At 40.1% G+C, this 11,720-nt stretch overlaps 1 long non-coding RNA gene across 1 annotated transcript; it reads left to right on the top strand.

The window, feature by feature from the left end:
- Nucleotides 1-461: 461 nt before the first annotated feature.
- Nucleotides 462-8,185, top strand: LOC141930338 (uncharacterized). Its single transcript, XR_012625270.1, has 3 exons — nt 462-662; nt 4,932-5,058; nt 5,898-8,185. It is a non-coding gene; the product is annotated as an uncharacterized LOC141930338 (long non-coding RNA).
- The last annotated feature ends 3,535 nt before the right edge of the window (nt 8,186-11,720 follow it).

Raw genomic sequence — 11,720 nt, 5'->3', positions numbered from 1 at the left:
TCAAAGGGAAGTATGGGTTAAAAGGAAAAATCTAGTAAAAGAATGTATCCTTTGTGCAGGGAGGTTATGCATTTAACAGATCTCTACTGAGTTACTTAATAACATACCAGATGCCAGCGACTTTACAGAAAAATGGAATTACTTAGAACTTCAGTGCTAAAACGTTAGCAGGCATTCCTCCTGACTGACCATACATGACTAGCGTATGAGACATTACTTCTGCCACAATAGTTCAAGTTTTGTGTTCTCTCTTTTCAGTGTTTTTATTGTGGATCTATGTAACTGTTCTGGCTGTGTTTGCCATGCAACAAATGGACATTCGTGTTCCATGAAATCACAGGCTGAGGACAGAGCCCTGCCATTTCACCACAGCTATAAATAGGCGAGCTTTAAGTGAACCCTCCCTTCTTGATCATCAAGTCTTGCGCTCTATTAGGGGCTGTGAGTGAAACTGAGGAGGGCGAAAATTGTTTCCCCAGCACTAATCACATTAAGAATTTCAAGCCTGGATGCCAGGAGGGTGATGAATAAGAGCTAAACCACCTTGATGGATCTTGAAGTTTCACTGGAATTTCCCTTGCCTTGAAAATGGAGCCTAGCCATGATAAGAAGTGCCACAGCTTTCTTCACTGATGGACCTTCAAAGAGATTCCTCCTTCAAGGTATATCAGACATGAGACTCCATGGAGAAGGAGGGTACTGGGGTTTTATTAAGGTAGTGGTCAAAATTTTAATTTTATCTCTCATCATTTAGACAACAAAGCTGTAATAGCTGCACCACTAATACAGCTCTGTCAGACCATTTCAGAGAAAGGCTGGGGCTGAAGCCACCCTTTCCATCTCCTGCAATCCTCCCTGTAAAAGTCTCTGGATCAAAATTGCACCCGGTCATTTTTGTCCTTAGACCAGCACTGTTAGTTGTTTTTACAAATCTTAATGCAGGACTAAACCTCTGCTATGACCTTATTGGGAAATTGAGCTTCAGGGAAAGTTGGAATTTGTCTGCAATTTTAAAAAAAAATCTTTTGTAATTTTTTTTTTTTTTTATTTCTTCATGAACCACAGGGCATTAACTTTAACTGATTAGGTGTTTTCTTGATGAGCTTAAGTGACTCAAAGAAATGGTCTGGGGAAAAGAAACAAGTGGACTTTTTGTCCTTCTAAAGTCCACTTTGTTAATAAATTGGCTTTTCTTCAGTAATGTGATGTTAATTTTCCAGCAAACTTATGAGATACTTCTGCTAGTCCTTTAAATGCTTGCAAATATTTTGCAAACAGACCAGCATCCCACGTGTGCAGTGACTGCTGGACTACCTGAGAGAAGAGGATGACTTCACAGTTAAATTCACTGGATATGGACCAAAAAGTTCAAAACCTGCAGGGATTTCATGCATGAGCCTGCACAAACCATTTAATCCATTTTCACCTCAGGCTTCGTAACCAAACTCCCAACACACTAAACGTATTCTCTGACCAGTCTGCAACATCTTCACAGCCACGTCTCTGGGAGATTTCCAGTCCAGTCTGGGGACATGTGCTGAAACCAAGGCATAAATCCAGCCAGACTCACCATCACTCACCTCCCAACCTGTGCCCTTCCTGGGGCATGATTGGGATTTACCCACAGGAGCTGACCTTAATTCTTACAGCAAGTCCAGCAGCAGCAATAGCTCTGTCCTCTGCTCTCAGCTAGGGAGACCTTTCTAATCCTCACTCAGGTTCCTCCTTGGGACTTTGCTAAAATAAATTCCCCTTCAGTTATTGTTTGAGCTACACAGGATTTCTTGTTTATTAAGTTTTTTGTTCTGCAACTTGCAGACCACTTTCTGATTTAAAATGTGATTTAGATGTAGGGCCAGTCTTATTCTTGCGTGGTTTTACCACCAGATTATGAAAGCTACTAATGGAATAGAAATGGTGCTAAACAAAAAATGAAGGCTCATCTAATCCCATGTCAGGACAACCTTTAAAAGAGGGCCTAAGAAAATACAGTTATTTTTAAATTAAATAGATTGGTACATTTACTAAAAGGAAAATTACAGAAAATATTAATGCACTTCTAAACAACTGACCTTTGAGCACATCATCCTGTGGTCGCATGCATGAAAGCAGGGAAAGCTGTATTATCTTCACTGGCTTGACTGAGATGTTAATAGGTATCTGGTTAATGAACCGGCACGCTTTCACTGGTACTCCAAGCTCACTGGGGCTGGATGCTGTTCAGTAAACAGAGGTCTGTGGGACCAGAAAGATTCCCGGATTTGTTTAGCTTTTTCCAAGTGCATTCATGTTTCTCTTTAAATTCTGCAGTCCTCTTCTGAAAAGTTTTCAGAAAGAACAAATGGAAACAGCAATTTTTTGCAGATAAGAGGAAATCCAAACTAGACAGATCCCATCCACCCTACATGCTTTAACATTTTTCTTACCTGGTTGAGTAACAACTCTGTTATAAGTAGATCCCTTGCTTGTGTTGTATTTGTATTGTAGGTGAACCCTCATTGCAAAGGAAGAGCATGACTTAGGTGAGTCATCAGTTTAAGTACCTTAGTGGTTTAATACTTCCAAGCTGCTCTGGACTAAAAGTGTGAGGATCTAATTAGGTCTTAAATTTCAGTGACTGAGTCTACTGGCTGGAAGAGCCATCTACTTCTTGTCTCCTAAGCAATCAAGAGGAGTGGAACAATAGGAGTGGTGATTAGCTCACCCCAAGAACTCTGGCAGGGATATTATCCACCTAATGGGATTAGTATGACGAACGCCTTTATAGTGCAAGCTAAATAAGAAGATGCTAATATTGTGAGACAAATAAATAAATAAATAAATAAATTTTAAAAGTCAATGTGATTGGAGTAGGAATCTCCCTGGCTATCTGCACATTTCATCTTACATTGCCAAGTGGTTCATGAGCCTGTGTAAAAGAAGGGTTTTTATTAGCTTTCATATCCTGTACATTCGTTCTACCTCCTCCCCAGATACTCACCTCAGCTGACTTATGACAAGCACCATCTACCCTATCTGGAAGAAAAATAAACAGTTCTTGAGCCCTCATGGTACAAAAGGAAGTTTAGCTGGTACTCCAAAGCCCTGAACTGGGAGAAATTGATTGATTTATAGTATGAGGAATCCCACAACGAGTCTCTTACTTACATCAGTAGGTTGTAGATTTCATTCTGTTGAAAACAACTTTCTCATCCCCCAAGCATAAATTAATGAATCAATAATTTACTGAGTCAGTCAGCTAAATCTTTCAATAGAAGGGGAGAGGTGAAAAAGAAGTATGCTTCAGAGGAGCATTAATGTGTTATCCTCTTTATTTGGTGCAGTAATCACACTAATTAGGGCAACTTTTAATTAAACCATTTTCATCTAGATTGACTCACAAAATTGCAGTTATTAACAATAAGAAAACTAATGGCTCATATATGCTGTAGTGGATTTTAATAACAGACATGTTAACTGTGAGAACTTGCACCCCACAAGTTTTTCAGAATAAGCAAGTGGGTGTGTTGCACCCACTGCACTGACAGAAATGTCACTATTGTCCACATTGTTTTTATTCCTTTTCCACAATAGCCTAACTCACTGTATATTTGCCTTCTTTGTCTAGCTTGACATTTGGTCCCACACGACCAAATAGTGTCTGGTCTGAGGTAACCAAGTAGGAGTTGGTTGCATTTTAGGGGTTTTTCTTCTTTCTTTCCTAAACAGGTCCACTTGATAACAGAGCAATGAGGCATTTTTGAATGCCACAGGGGCACCCAATGTGGGAAAGAAGCCCCTACCTACATTTTTATGGTCTGTCCACACATGAAAAGGTGCCTTTACAAGATGTCCTTCTTCGTAGTCTAAACATGAAACCTGTAATTAAGTAGGAAAAACGAAGTTACCAAGCAGTAAGCACTAAAAAGGCTCATGCTTCAATAACGTTCTGTTTCTAGGAGCTCAGGTTAGCCTGAAAGGATAGAAATGGTGCAAAAAAGCAGGTCACAGCTATTTCTAGAAATCATGGAAGTGACTGGAGCCCCTTGATGCCAGGAACTGGAATTTCCAGACATTAAAGTAGCACTAGGGTATAGTATATCTGATGCCAAGGAGCTCACAATTATCATTAATTCAACCACAAGTAAGTGCATTTCAGGTAGTACTAAAAGGTTGGATTAAGACTACAATAGCAAGGACAGTCAGTTAAGGATAAAAGTCCAGACTGACGACCCAAGCTCTGCCCATCAGAATGTCTTGTGGAAAAGAGGCCCAATGACATAAACAAAGATCAGAATGATTTATCTCTTGCAGGTCTTGTTTTTCCTCTGTTTTGCAAATGAAGACATTTAAAAATGTACACGTTCTTCTGATTAGATTAGATTAGGTTTTTAATTACTTTTGCAGTCTTCCTTTAAAAGAGCCCTGAAATAGAACAGTAACTATTACTTACATATAATAGACATTTTATAGTCTTCCTAATTACATATATTTCACCAATAGCTATTATGTACAGTCAATTAAACATGCAGTTAAAACACCTTAAATTGCATACCATGGACCATACTGAGTAAATAAATAATTAGGGAGTTATTAAAATGCAAATTCCTTACATAAAGGAGCAATTATGGAAGAAGAAACTATTTTAGTTCATGACTTATTGACCATATCAGCTTTTCTGGGGGTTCCTTCTGCATTAATGTGAATGTTGCTGACACAATAGACAGAGCAGCAAAATGGTTTGTTTCAGTCAATGCCTAATTACTTACAGCTTTTAGATCCTGAGGTCTTGACTTAATGGATTGTAATGGCACAGAAGGGAAAAGGAAGCTCTTTGCACACCCAAAGACTTCATAACATTATGGAAAATAAACTTTATCTATTTTCTCTGTATCTACCTTTCTCTCTGCCTATTATTCAAAATTGGTAATTTTTTTCTTTTTTTTTTTCAGATTTTGCTAACACAAAAGGAACCATTCTGTTTGCCAGATTCATGTCAGTGAAAGCTGAGATCAATTGGAGCTTGGTTATCAGAAACTGGCATAGATCCCATCAGGGTTATGATCTTTCAAGCTACAGGTGAGTCCTAGCTGATGCATGAACTCCTGCTTTGGATTCATGGAGCTGCCTTTCACCTCCAGCTTCAGATGTGCCTCCTGGCTTTTGAACATATAGCTCAGCAATTTGACCACCCTGTCCAAGAGCCTATCCGAAACAACATCAGGGCTTATCTCTTATGGGCACACACATTTTGATCTCTTCAAACATAAGTCATTGGATGTTCACAGCTGGAGGGGTCTTGAAAATGTTGCCCAGGGAAATCTTTGCAGTGTTTTGTTTCAGAGCCACTTGTGTCCTGTTTAAATCATGAAGAGACAAATTACAGCTCAGGAGCTGTTTCCCTTGGACAATCAAAAAAGTTTGGTATATACACAGTTTCTCTGAGCTAATAATCAAATACAGAAACAAGCCCCTAGCGCCACACAAAGCAGCGGAGGCTGTAGACCCTGAAAATAATTCAGTAAGCTAACAGAGGATCTGTCCACTGGTAGCTGTTAAACACAAAGGTTTGCTGCCTGCAGTTCATCAGCCCCAAAGCTACAGCTCAAGCAAAACCTGAAGGAAAACTGAGGGAGGACAACGCCCTGCTCTGCCCTTGCTATGTGTGTGCTTGCAGGACACAATGATGGGCAAAACGGTCCTTTTGGCCTGACCCACTGCAGGTCTTCTTTACCACGGGTTATGGGTATCCAAGGCTGGACTGGGCCCCACAGACAGGGCTGTCCCACCAGGCAGTGCTCAAGCATCTCACGCACTTCTTGCTATGTGGAGTTAATAGCTGCTTTTCTATCATGGTCTATGAGATCTATGTTATTTCTGAAACACAGCACGTTTTGTTTGTTTTCTTGTCCCTACAGAGACCAGACCAGTGAACTTGCTGCATAAATCAGAGAAACTCTTGCCCTTTAGAGTATGTAGAGTGGAGCTGTGTGTGTGCATTACTACAATATATATGCTTTGCCATCAACTTCTTTTGTCTCTCTCCAAAAGAAAACTAAGATTTAATGTATTAAGGATCATTTTCCTTTGCAATAAGGCATGCTGTGTATGCTGAATGAATTTTATTCATATAAGGAACAGACTCAGATTCTTAAACTGATAGTGTTTTCAGTGTTACCCTAAATGTTTAAAATTAATTTCGAGTCCTCCACTTTCCTACAAATACATTTTCTTCAAGATTTAAGAGGAAATTCCTATGTGTTTCTGCTCCTGACAAATTATATTGGCATTATTTTATTGACATCAATTCCAGCTTTGTTGCAATAACTTTCTTCTGATGCTGTGTTCTTTGCTATGACTTGGCTAGACTTACCAAGAAAATTAAAATTAGAGGAAGAGTTACAGTTCAGAAAATATTCATTGCCATATTAATTACATATAAAAGTAATTTTTACAAATCATGTATTGCAAAATTCCACCAGGAAAAAAAAAAAAAAACAACACGTAGCAGTTGGAATAAAACAGTTGGTTACCTTTCAGTTTTATTGGCATGTACAATGTGATTGCATCAAGCCAGATCCTCAGTTAGTGAAAACTAGAAAAACTGTATTGCCTCCAGCATCCACTGCTTCAACCAGAAATAAATAAATCTTTGGCTGTTTTATTGTATGTGCAAGGCAAATAAAATCAGAGGTATTTTTTTAAAGATCATTGCTTAGTGAGGGGGAAAAAGACAAAAAATACTGTCTGAAAATATTCCCATTTAGGGAAGTAATGCACTCCCAGGCATCTCACCGAGTCCATTCAGCAGACACACAGTATAGTGGTTGAGTTAAAAATGTGGGGATATGGGACTGAAACCATGCAATGAGTAGGAGATGAACACACACCTTGTGGACTGCAGAATCTGTGCAAAGCTTGAGAATGTTACCACAGTGTACTGATTATTTTGAAGCTTTTCTTTTCTAACTGATCATGGCTATACAAGGTCACATCTTTAGCCAGTGGAGCTTCCCCTAACTAAAACCAGTGCTGCTTCCTAAAGCCCCTGCTAGGTTGGAGATACAGGCTTAAGCAAGGCAGGACAAAGAGGAAAACTAATGAAGAATGACTTTGTACACATACTGTAATCTCTCCAACAACTTCAACTTCACAAGTTTCAGGAGGAAACTCATCTAATCACTGTAAATTTTTCCTATTTAAAAAGGACAAATAGTTCCTCGCAAGACCATGAGAATTAATTTGGTATGCAATGTAACTAGTTTCAGTAAATTCAGGAAATCATGTGTGGCATACTTTTGTGGAAAAAAAATCCATATTCGCCACTGCTTTTCCTTAGCTCTCCATTTTCAGCTCTATATGTTGAAAAACCACATGGGTCATATCTAATTAAATGTGGACTCCTCTGATAAAGTATCTTTGCCTTGGTTTAGATATCAGCAGCAGTAACTCTGATATGATCAATTCTTTCAGAGCTACAATAGACATAACGTGTTCTGTAAGGTACACAAGGCTGGGACTACAGGAACTTGAATTCAGCTCCTAACTGAGCAACATGCACCCTACATGGTTCTTGTCTGCCCACTCTGGCTTCTCCACATCTATGAAATAACTTCCCCATCTCATGGTACTATTGGCTGGCTGAAATCTGTTAATGAATATAAGGTGCTTAGATGAGTATGTGGATAGATAAGTAAAAGGAGAATTCAAACTCTTTATTTCATTAGTGTCCCAGTCTTTAACTGCTACTCCACACTAAGAAAATGTTAGAAATATATAATGTACTCATGTCGTGTTGTCTTGCAAGCAAATGTTAAAAGAACCACAGTAACCAATTTAAAATATGCGTGAATACATACAGTATGTTTACATTGGTAAACCCAGTCTGTTTGTACTAGGAAGCATTTTTAGCAAATAATTTTATTTATAACTTCTGTGCAAGCATTCCAGACATAGGTGGTCTGTAAATTCCAGAAGACACTATTTTAAAAGGAATTCTTCAACTAAAAAATGAAAGTAATAATATCCTCTTGAGGTGCTAGATACTGCTCCAGCTGGTACCAAGTGTTAATCTTTGGAGAAGTGAACTCATTTTTGTTTTGACACTAAGATAAAGTTCTATGATTTCACAGTGAAAACATTATCTATCCTCGCTCTTTCTACCTCCAATAAAGTTTTACAAGCAATAAAACGGCCTAGAGATCAGCTATCTTCCTGTTGGTGCCTTTGAATATTTCCTTTTGATGCCTACCGCACAGAAACCTCCCCAGTGAATTACTGCAAGGAACACTTTAATACCACTTCTCAATTTAGTTATTTAGTCTGAGCTAGAGAGTCTGGAGGATAGACAGACACTGGGAATAGCACACTTGTTAAAGGCAAGAATAGTCCCAGATAGGAGGAAATCTAGGTTAAATTTGGATTTAAAGCAACTTTTGCTTTCCAAGTACTGGATGATTTCTCCTTGGCTTCTCTTGGCTTGTTCCCTTCAAAGGCTGAAAATGAGTTTTACCCCCACGCCCAGACACTGGTGCCTTCCCCAGGTGGCAAAGCAAGAGTGGAGGATCAGCTTCACTCTGCGGTGGTTTGTAATAGGCTTCACTCTAAACATATAATGACACTGGCGACGGGGTAACTCCCACTTCCTACCCTAAATAACTCTCTTGGGGATGATCCAGTTCGTTCTTAGCCAAGCACCACGTCCTTTCTAACTGGTATAGCTTTCCTACTAAAGTAGCAATTAGGAGAAACATTGCCAATTAGCTAATTGCATTTCTCACAGCTGCCTCAGTACAGATTGCCTTATATGTCATAAACTTCTCTAGGCTTTACAAATGACTTATCTCGGAAGTATTTTTTACAAGCAATGTGTTCATTTATATTCTAATTCCAGGAAAGTTGTTGGCTTTCCTGTTCCAGCCTGTGTAGAACAATGCACCCATCCAGATTTCCTCACAGGGTTTTCTAGCCCTACGCTCACAGAGACCTGAACCAGAGCCTCAGCACCCTCCCGCTCAGGAAATCCCTGTTGGTGCTGCACACAGGAGAATATCCACAGGAACACGTCTCCATAAATCTGCACTAGTTCTAGTCCCCCTTGAGCATCCGCCTCTGCCTACCATCAGGACAGGATATGGTTCTATATGGCTTGTGAGAGCTGGAACTACCCAAAATGGCAATTCTTGGCTTATTATGCTTTTAAGCTTTTAGCAGAAGTGCATCAGCCATGTTAGTCACTTCCTCCCCTTCCTTCTGGAGCCCGTTACAGGAAAGAAGGAACAATGCACCCTTGTGCAATTCAACCCTTGCCTGGTAGGCAACATGGGGCAGTGGTGGCACGTGGCACTAGGACACTCACCCAAGCACAGCTGCCCAGAGATGGAGCAGGAGCAGTGGTGGAAGAGCCAGATCTGAGGGGATGTTCAAGGTGATGTCATTCAGACTTTCTAAGATCATCTTGGATTCATAGGCATCCTGACATCTTGACCCAGTCTAACAAAAGCTGTGGTTGCACTGCTGTAATGTTCACAATCTGGAGCTGTCAGAATGTGACATATTTTTAAACTGATATCTGTCCTACTTCTGCTCATGTTTATTTACACCATTGTGCAAAAAGACTCTTCTCCAGAGAAATACTCCCATCCCATGAATCCTTGTGGGTATAAACCAGACCTCTGCAGTTCTGATTGGCTCAAGCCACTGATTGAAGCAGAGGGGTTGAACTAAACAGCCAAAAAAATAATGCTTCCACTAGAATAATATGACCTAAGCACTGTGCATGATAAGGTCCATTTTGTGCTGCAGAGGAATTTTTCAATGAGAGTCTACAAGTAAGGTTTTTTTCAAACTGGACTAGTAATCACTCAAAAGATCTGAACTTCCACCAAGTCCAGGCCAAGATGTTAAGAAATCCAATCTTGGCAGGACTTTTCAGAGGATGGTTATGTATGGGCTGGTGACATGGAGTTGCAGGCAACTAGGGAAATTAGACCTTCCTTCAGGTAAATAATGGAGAGCATCTACTCTGCCTTGACCAATTCTACTGTTGCCTCCAATGGAAAATACAGGCCCTCCCATGGTTTATTTCTTCTTTCTAGACTATATAAAATGAGTTATTATGAGGGTAGATCAAGAACCTCAAACAAGGAATCATGGGGCAAGAAATACATATAAACCGAGTGCCAGGTATTGTTGCTCACTGTCACAAACCATCACAAGCCCGTATCCTGTGAGAACTGGAGGAGTTAAGCTTCTTTATTTTACCCAAGAATGAGCATAAATGGTTGTCTTTAACTAAATTGTCCACAGATATATTCTTTAATTCCAGTAAGAATTCCCATATTTTCCAGATCTGTACTGCCTAACCTTTCACTGTATCTTTTTTAATTGCATTTTAGCGGCAAAGATATTTTTGTTATTTTGTGTGAGTTCAGCTCCTGCCAATATTTCAACACAATTGCTAGGTCCTGCACATACTTAAAACGATAGGCTTGTGCTGCCTTTCATCTGAAGCCAAATGGGTTTTAATATAGTTATCTCTTTAAAAGCAGTGTTCCCCCTCCTCATTTGCTGCTTCACCAAAACAGGGCAGGCAGGAAATTCTTCATCTAACTTTCATTCATAAACTGGCTTGTAGTAGCTGTTGCAGACGACCATTGAAAGCAATACCAAAAAATCTCATTGGTTTAAATGGGTCATGGATCAGGCCCAAATAGCTTTCTGGACCTTTATCTAAGTTTTGGGGTTTTCCAAAATATTTATAAAGTAATACTGCTCCTTGGCTGGCTGAAATGTAACCTTTCACGTTTTTGGAGACTCTGTTCTTCATTTAGCTGGATAAAAAATACTGGAGACCATACTGGAGTTTCTAAACACAGACCAGAGGACCTTAATTTCAAACCTGCTCATTAACAGGTAGGGTTTGGCGTATGCTACCCATCTTGGAGGAGGATCACTCGCTGCTGGAGCTCCTCACGTTGAGTGGCCAGCCTGGGCCAAACTGCTGTTAACTCTCCAGACCCACTCATTTGCTTCTTGTGCAAATATTTACCCTGGCCCAAAATGATACAAAAGGTTGTGTCCCAAACCATCCTTTCTGTAATAAGTGCATGAAGGGGACACAGTAGAACCAGTGCTGGATCCTATGTATTTCCACGCATAGTCTTACTCCATCCGAACTAGAGGGAGGGAAGAGAAGGCACACGTGATGGTGATGGGGATGGGAAACTGTCCTGTTTACTGAAGGGAAACACCGAGATAAATTATTCACATCTCGCATAGGTCGACTCATAAAGGGGCCTTGTATGCAGACTTGTGTTACTGCAGAGTCTCAGTAGCACATAGCTACCAATCCCCCAGAAGAAAGGGCCTAAGCAGTAAAAACCAAGATTACTCTCCTGTATTTGGGTTTTTTACTGAATTGGGAAAGATTTTAAATGTCATTGTCAGGAAACAGAAGACAGCAACATTTGCCTATAGAACGAAAAGGAAAGGATGCCAAAGAAATGGTTTGCAGAATGGGAGGGAAGGGAAACATCCTTAAAACCATGGTGTAAGCCCTGCTGCTTGCATTCCCCCACCCCATCAGAGCCCAGACCCCACTCCTTGCTCATCCAGGTCCAGTTTTCCAGGCTGCAAAGGCTGGAGTTACTCACATTTTGATTTTTGGTTCAGATGACAAATTCCACTTTATTCCCAGGGTATATTACTAAAACACTTTGAGCCACAGAGTGAGTTGGCCT

The sequence above is a fragment of the Strix aluco genome, chromosome 15 (assembly GCF_031877795.1).
Source record: "Strix aluco isolate bStrAlu1 chromosome 15, bStrAlu1.hap1, whole genome shotgun sequence".
NCBI lineage: Eukaryota > Metazoa > Chordata > Aves > Strigiformes > Strigidae > Strix > Strix aluco.
This window is presented reverse-complemented; position numbering and strand designations above follow the sequence as displayed.